This window comes from Glossina fuscipes, unplaced genomic scaffold, assembly GCF_014805625.2.
Source record: "Glossina fuscipes isolate IAEA_lab_2018 unplaced genomic scaffold, Yale_Gfus_2 1, whole genome shotgun sequence".
Classification (NCBI taxonomy): domain Eukaryota; kingdom Metazoa; phylum Arthropoda; class Insecta; order Diptera; family Glossinidae; genus Glossina; species Glossina fuscipes.
Genome location: NW_023998415.1, coordinates 39,091,276 through 39,098,943, shown reverse-complemented (window position 1 = coordinate 39,098,943; position 7,668 = coordinate 39,091,276).

Genomic DNA, 7,668 nt, shown 5'->3' with positions numbered 1-7,668 from the left:
ATTTGCGTAAGTGTGTGTGTGTGTGTGTGTGTGTGTGTAAGTGAAAAACAAAATATGCTTTTGTTTTGAGACCTCAATACTGGAAGCCTATGGCGGTTTTTTGGTGTTTGCCATCGTCATCATCGTCCGTTTTGCGGTTTTTTTTAACGCCATTGTTAACAATGGCCCACAATATAAAACCTTCGCCCATACAAGTAAACAAAACAGCGAACCTTTTACAGAGCCACTCACGCATACACATATATATACACATGCACATACACACGCACACACACACACACACACACACACACACACATACCCACACAAACACCCGCACATGAATACACACCCAGAAAGGGAAGCTTTTGATAATAAAACCAAGTGTTAGTGCCATTTCAAGAGACACCCAGTAACAGCAAAAATAAAAATCGAGAAAATAAGAAAAAAAATGAATAAAAATCTGTGAACCGCTGTATGCATAAAACAAGTACGAAAGTGTGCTCGTCCGTATGTTATACAATGCGTAAAGGGTTGTATAGTGATATCGCTATGTGGTATGATGATGGTCCACAAAAGTTTAACTAAATTAAAGTCCAGGCTTTTACTTTTGCCTCAACAACAGAAAAATTCTTTTTATTTCTGTTATAGTTTAACTGACAGGCTGATAATGCTTGAGAGCCGACATAAGAGAGAGGATCGGAAATAAGGTAAAACAAAAGTTCAAGCACATTTAAGTAAATGTTCTTACTTGCTTACATATACATATACATATACATATTTGCAATTTCGGGCCATAATAAAATTATATAAAGAGGTGCAGTACTATTACACTCTGCGACAGTGGGTTTACGCTTCCAAAATGCCAAACTAAAATCAATATAAATCGTTGGGAATTCGCTTTACCTTCAACATTACCGTGAACATTAAGAAAAACATTCCATATAATGAAGGAATACTAGATTTACCAGACGCTTCCGATGCCAGAATTAGAGATTCATGGATGAAGACCCTGATGTAAAGCAACCCATGAAATCTATCTATTATTGGAATGGAAACGAAAATATTGTTTCAAATACTGAAACGTAGCTTAATATATATTCTTAAGCTATAAGCCACAGCAAAGCGTTCGTAGATAACGACCTCAAACTGCGTACAAAATGCATCCGACCGCATAATAAAAGAATTGCATTGCAAGGGCGCACGCGTCCATACACGTATACATATATATACACACATATGCATATATACACATCATGTATGATGACATGATTTTCATTTTAAAGCATCTCACGAGGAGATCAGTGTTCGCAAGTTTGGCTTTCTACATCCTGTGACTACCAAGTATTCAACGTCATCAGAAAAGAGAGTTTCACGCCATAGCGATATTGAAGCAAAATGAAGGAGAACAGCAAGCCTTTCGTTTTTAGGTGAAACGGATCAATTGCGTAAAGTAGGATCAAAGTCAAGGATCAAAATTGCGACAAAATTTGAAGGTGGAAAATAGCAGACAATGTTAAGTGCGGCAAACATCCATAAAAAACTTTGAAAAGCGAATCAAAAGCATTCTGTTCGGTTGTTACGTTTTAATTCTCCTAAAATATCTAAAGATTGTCAGCATTATGCAAGAGCCGGAAGGAATGCCATATAAGTTCGAAGGAAAACGGCACTCGAAACGGCACTAGTTCGTAGAAATGCGATGCTCAAAGGCAGCCTACCGTGAAACACGATTTCTTGAATGTGCTGAGACACGATTTCTTGAATGTGCTGAGGTTCAATTTAGCTTTTGCTTAGCCCAAAAGGAGCTTTTCATTTCGACTCTTGCCTCTGATCTTTTTCCCCTCAGTATAGTAATGAAATTTCTTTCATCAACACAATTTCTCTGGTGATCTGAATCTCTTATATACTAAGGCATCTGCATCTGCATCTGCAGTTCAGCATCGTTCAGCTATCTGTATAAGAAAGTATCAATATTTTTATATATATTTACTATACTATCCCAGCGTCCACTTCCAAGAGCATATTCAATATATATAGTATTCGCGAGTAGTAGTCAAGAACGTGTAGTTAAATTAATTTTTGAGGGAAGTTTCTGTATTCAAGTGCTGAGTTGAGAGAACACGGGGAACAAAAACAAAGCCTTTCTTAAACGCTTTCTAATTAGTTATAAGCGGCCTAGTTAATCTTAAATTTTACCTGAGAAAGATTGATATGTATGTATAGTATGTGTCTCTTTAAATTAAGAATTATTAAAATTTCGCATTCTTCGAATCATGTTCGGAGAATCTTTTCACAGGATGAAATTGTGTACAGGCGATTGGAAATTTTCAAGTTTCGAAGAAGTTTATCCCATAAGTTTTTAGCGTTTTAAGGCACTGTTAAACGGTTGTTTGCTAAAAACGTTTATTTTCAGATTTGTATTCGAAAATGGTACCGCGAGATACCGATATCGAATAAAATAAGAGTTTTACTGTACTAAACGCATAGTACAATAAACAATTGTGTATAAACACAAGTATACGTACATGGTGGTATGTAGGCAAGTATGTAAAGATGAATGGTACTTGTGGTGATGGTGGCAGTGGTGGCGGCGGTAGTAGTAGTAGTAACGGCAATACTACAATTCACAACACTTAACGCACGAAGGTGTTTTACAAACAGCCAGACAAGCAATTGTGGCAACTGACATGCCATTGACCACAACCAAAAGCAATAAACTACAGAGTCTTCCCCTTTTGTACCGCTGCCGTTTTATGAACGGCTATAGTGTTCGGTTTGTCGGTCGGTCGGCTGGCCGGTCGCCTTGGTCATACAGTAAACCAATACAGGAAGAAGGATGTCATGTCAAGGAAACCGACCAAACAACAACTGAACAAACGTACGAAGCAACAAAAACAACACTTAACCATTGTAAAACATCAAATTCTACAAAAGCTTATAAAATTTCAAAAGCAAGTGACGAAGGTAATCGAAGAGGGGCGGAGTAGCAGTAGGTTGGCATACATATATATATTTATATATATATATATATATATACCAAGAAGTGCCAGATTATTATATTGGGTTTGGCGGGCAATTGTTTATTTGTTGTTTGTTTATTGGTTGGTTTATTCGTTTGTTTGTTTGTCTGTTTGTTTGTTTGTTTGTTTGTTTGTTTGTTTGTGTCTTCTTGATGATGAAGATGATTATCTCGCTTTCAACACAAATAGCAGAAAGAAAAAACAAAACAAAACCAATTTCCAAAAATAAGAAGAAATCTTTAAAGAGTTTGAAGAGAAAACCCTGCTGCCCTTACTACTACTACTACTACTACCGCCAAAAAGCAATGGAACACAATGCGAGAACATTAAATGAAATTACAATCGCGCGAACGCATTTTTTTATAACAACAAAACAGATTAAAATACAAAACTCATATGAATACAAAGATGAGCAGCGGTGAACGCTGAACGAAGAAGCATAATAAGATGGAGAAGGATGAGGCAGAAGGTAGAAGGCAGGGAGCAAAGAAATCATAACAATTACAAAACAGCCAAAACCCAAGAGTATAGATGCGAAAAGGGATTTCTGTTTGGCTTTTGTAGGTGAAACCTAACAACGGCAACAACACTAATAATAATAAAGCTAAAGAAAAAAAAAAAAAAAAAAAAGAAAAAGAGAAGGCAGTGTACTCGTTTATTTATTTAGTTTTATCGTTTTTAGGTTTCGAAGATGGGCAGTTAACGTGAAAAATGAAATGAACTGAATTGAAAGGAAACCACAACTGCATGCGGGGATACACATACCAACAAATTATGCTAACATGCTTAAGGCGTGATTGTTGTGGAACAGCTTGTTAACAAGTGTTGGTACACTAATTGTATAACCGAAGCGTTTTCTTTTCAACTTCATATAGAGAAGCACATATATACACCTTGCCGCTCGTAAATGTGTATATGGCCGACCGGCCATTCACTCATCTTTCCACTACAACTGACATCCCTCCAATAAGGCCTTGTCCGCCTTTACACTGATGATTTGTTTTGGAATCCTTTGCTTTTCTGTTTTGCTTCGCCTGTTTTTTTTTTTTTTTTTTTTTTTTTTTTCTTCATCTAAAAATGCACACAAAAACGCAGAAAGACACACACACATTTTTGATTTAAAGCCAATATCCTGTCAACACATTTATAACATATACGTATAATAACTTCTTACAAACACTTAAGTATTGTCGTGTGTGCATATTGCGAACGTAGTTAAGTGTCGAGTACATTTCTCTATATTGCTTAAGTGCCATTCTCTTACGGCCATAAATTAAATGCTTGTCAATATTAATTACAACAACTGTCATTCGTATTGACATTGGTCGATTGTTACGAAAGCTACTAATAACAAAATAATAACAACAAAACAGTAACATTAAACAAGCATTATATCACCATTGGCCAACTAGACAATTATTATTGGACATGCTTTCTTTTTTTACTCCTCTTCTCTCTCTCTCTCTCTCTCTCTCACTCACTCACTCACTCACTCTTACTCTTACTCTCTCTCTCCATCCGTGCTACTTAAAGAGCGTGCATGTGTGCGCGTTTCACATAAAAACATTTGCATCATTTTCATCTATTCCTCTCACATCTTCTGCGTTCCTAAACTTTTCTTCACTTGCTTCTCTATATTGTTCGTTGTTCTTGCACACAATTACACACGTTCACTTTAATTCAGTTTCTTTTTGTTTTTAAATTGTAAAAAACGATTAATAAATAAATAAATGAAAATAACTCAATCCATCAAACTATTCGTTTACTTTTCGCCTACACACCATCCCATCCTCATTCTCAGTTGCGGTTTACGCGCTCGTAATCACTTCAAATTCAAGCCGTAACTTTTACAAAAACTTTGCACAAAATTTCACTAACTATTGCTCAAAGTACGCTTACAAACGAACATATTACGCGTATTGGTGATCTTTGAAACATATTCGGGCATTTTCTATCAAAGCTCAAAGGCACGCTGTCGGCCAATTTAGTCAAAATTAGGATAACACGATAAAAACGGGCCTATAGCTTTTATCGTTAAGCAAGATTATGCGAAGCAATGCGTTAAATAAAATTCGGTAAAAGATTCTAAAACAATCTTGGAAAATAATTTCAAAATAATTTCAAAATATTTTTTACTTTTTTTTATAAATATTTTTACATATATATTTATTTAAGTCATACGTAAAAGAGAAATTGGTTTTAACAATGCGAGTCATTAGTAGCACAAGCTGTCATCGATGCATTACGGTTCAATATCGCTAGCATTTCTTGAGGCGGCGAGCAACTCCGATAGAATCATTATCCTGAAATATGATGGGATAGAATTATGGTTCGCTGCTAATGAAAAGATTTTTTAATAAAAGGTCATGAATACCATCATGAAGTAAAATCCGACCATAACGTATATATATATATATATATATATATCTTTTCGCATATTTTTGACAATCTTTCTTAAAGTCATTGCTCAATTTCGTTCTCTTAGTATTGGTAGCATTGGAAAGTGACTACTGATGAAGTCTAATTAGGTTTCTGCTAAGTGTACGTCTGTCAGAAGAGTGTAAAATTAATTAAAGGAAAGTGCAAAAAAATAGGTTATATAATAGTAATATCGCGCAAGTCACATATTAAAAGTCGCGAAAATTGTGTTGGTTGAACTTATAACTAAGCTCATGCACGCCTCTTTTTTGTGAACATGACGAGCAGTTTTTCGCGAGAAAAGCACTTTTTGTGCAGCTTTGCGAAGATTTGAATAAGTCAGCTGATCAGTTTATGGTTCAGCTTTATGTGGTTTGTTGGCAAAAGCGATTAGGTATCACTACCTTAGCATATCGGGGTAACTAGTCTAGGAAACACTCAACTTTCCATTCATTAAATTTTATAGAAGCTTTGCGACCTAACTCTCTTCCCTTAAGACTCAGCGTCAGACTTCATCTATTTCTCAACTCATTCGCGTATCCGGGTAACTAGTCTAAGAAATACTCAACTTTCCATTCATTAAATTTTATAGAAGCTTTGCGACCTAACTCTCTTCCCTTAAGACTCAGCGTCAGACTTCATCTATTTCTCAACTCGTTTATCCCATTTCAGTAAATTAATCTTCCCAAGAGAATGTGAAAATTTGAAAGATTCAAGTCATGAACTAATTCCTTGTAAGCTGACAGCTACAGAAAGGAAATGTGTTTGCGATCCGTTTGCAATAACTTCAAGAGTAATGATCATTTTCTTCGTTAAATCATGTCTTTTGCGTAGTTGCCTGTTAATACAATTCGTTATTATTATTATTATTATTATTATTTATTTATTTATTTTTTTTTTGATTGCAATTGAACTATTAAAAAAGTATCTGTTTTATTGAAAATATATTGATTGCCATTATCAACTTTGTTTAACGGTTTTAAGTACTTTATTTGCTTCGCAATCTAACAATCGGCCTTAATCTAAGCTATGGCTTATTATCGAAATTCAAGACAAGTTTTGTTTGGTTGAACGCGTTGTTGCCGAGTAAGCTTCCTTTTAACATTAGTTTTGATTTGTGTTTAATATTTGTTACGTAACAATATCATCCATTGATTAAGTCACGCAGTGTGGCCACGCAGAATGGCCTAATTGAAACTTTGTCTATTTATTAATTAGTTTAAGCCACACCGCACGGTGTATCAAATCGAATTAGTTTACTGGCATAGGAGAAAATGGATATAAAACGCAATAACTTATCAAGGATTGTAGCACCGAGTTATGCAAATAATTGGCAGAATTGGCGAAAGCTTGTAATTATCGGATTACATCAACTTGCTTATGCGATGCTATAAAATTCAATGGAATTTCATTTTTATACTTGTACACACCTGGCGAAGATAGCACTGTTTTACACTTATTAAGTAATAGCTGCAACGAAAGAATTCAATTGCAGTCAAGCGGTATTAAATATTTGGCGGTTAATAATAATAAATTATTCTTAATGCATGTTAGAGATTAACTCACGATTTCACTTGGCAGTCAAGTGTATAATTTAATGAATTAACGAGAAACTTTATAATGAATGAATTTACTAATGCCTTGGACGAATCGCTTGCGTATTAATGACCAAAAGAAACGTTACAAAGCATTATTGATGCTTTTGATTAGTTAGTAACGGTCAATAGCGTAAAGACGACAAGTAAACGGGCAAATAGTACATCTAAGCACAATACTCTTAAGCAATTAAAAATATAAATTCTGATAAAATTAATATATAAATCGCATACGACTTGTACTCCCCTCGAAGAGATTAGATTAGATGTACGTAACACTTTTTAAATAATGCAAATATTGACATTGGATATTGAAAGATTCAAATCAATCTGGCTAGATTGTTTTGTAGTTGAATATCCATTGTTGTCATTGTCAACGAAAATGCGTTTTACGTTAATACCAATAAATGGCTTAAGTCGTTTAAAATTGACAGCCAAATAAACGATATGAGATAATAATCTAAAGTAAATCATATATGAATATATAAAAAGAGTATGTATAATTATAATTATTAGATGAAAACTACCGCACACAAACACATCCAGGGAGGAAATGCGTAAAATGTTGAGTCAAATAAGTACAAAAATAAGGAAAAAAAAAAAAAAAAATTGATAATAAAGCAAAGCAAATGTGACACAATTTACTAGTATCAACA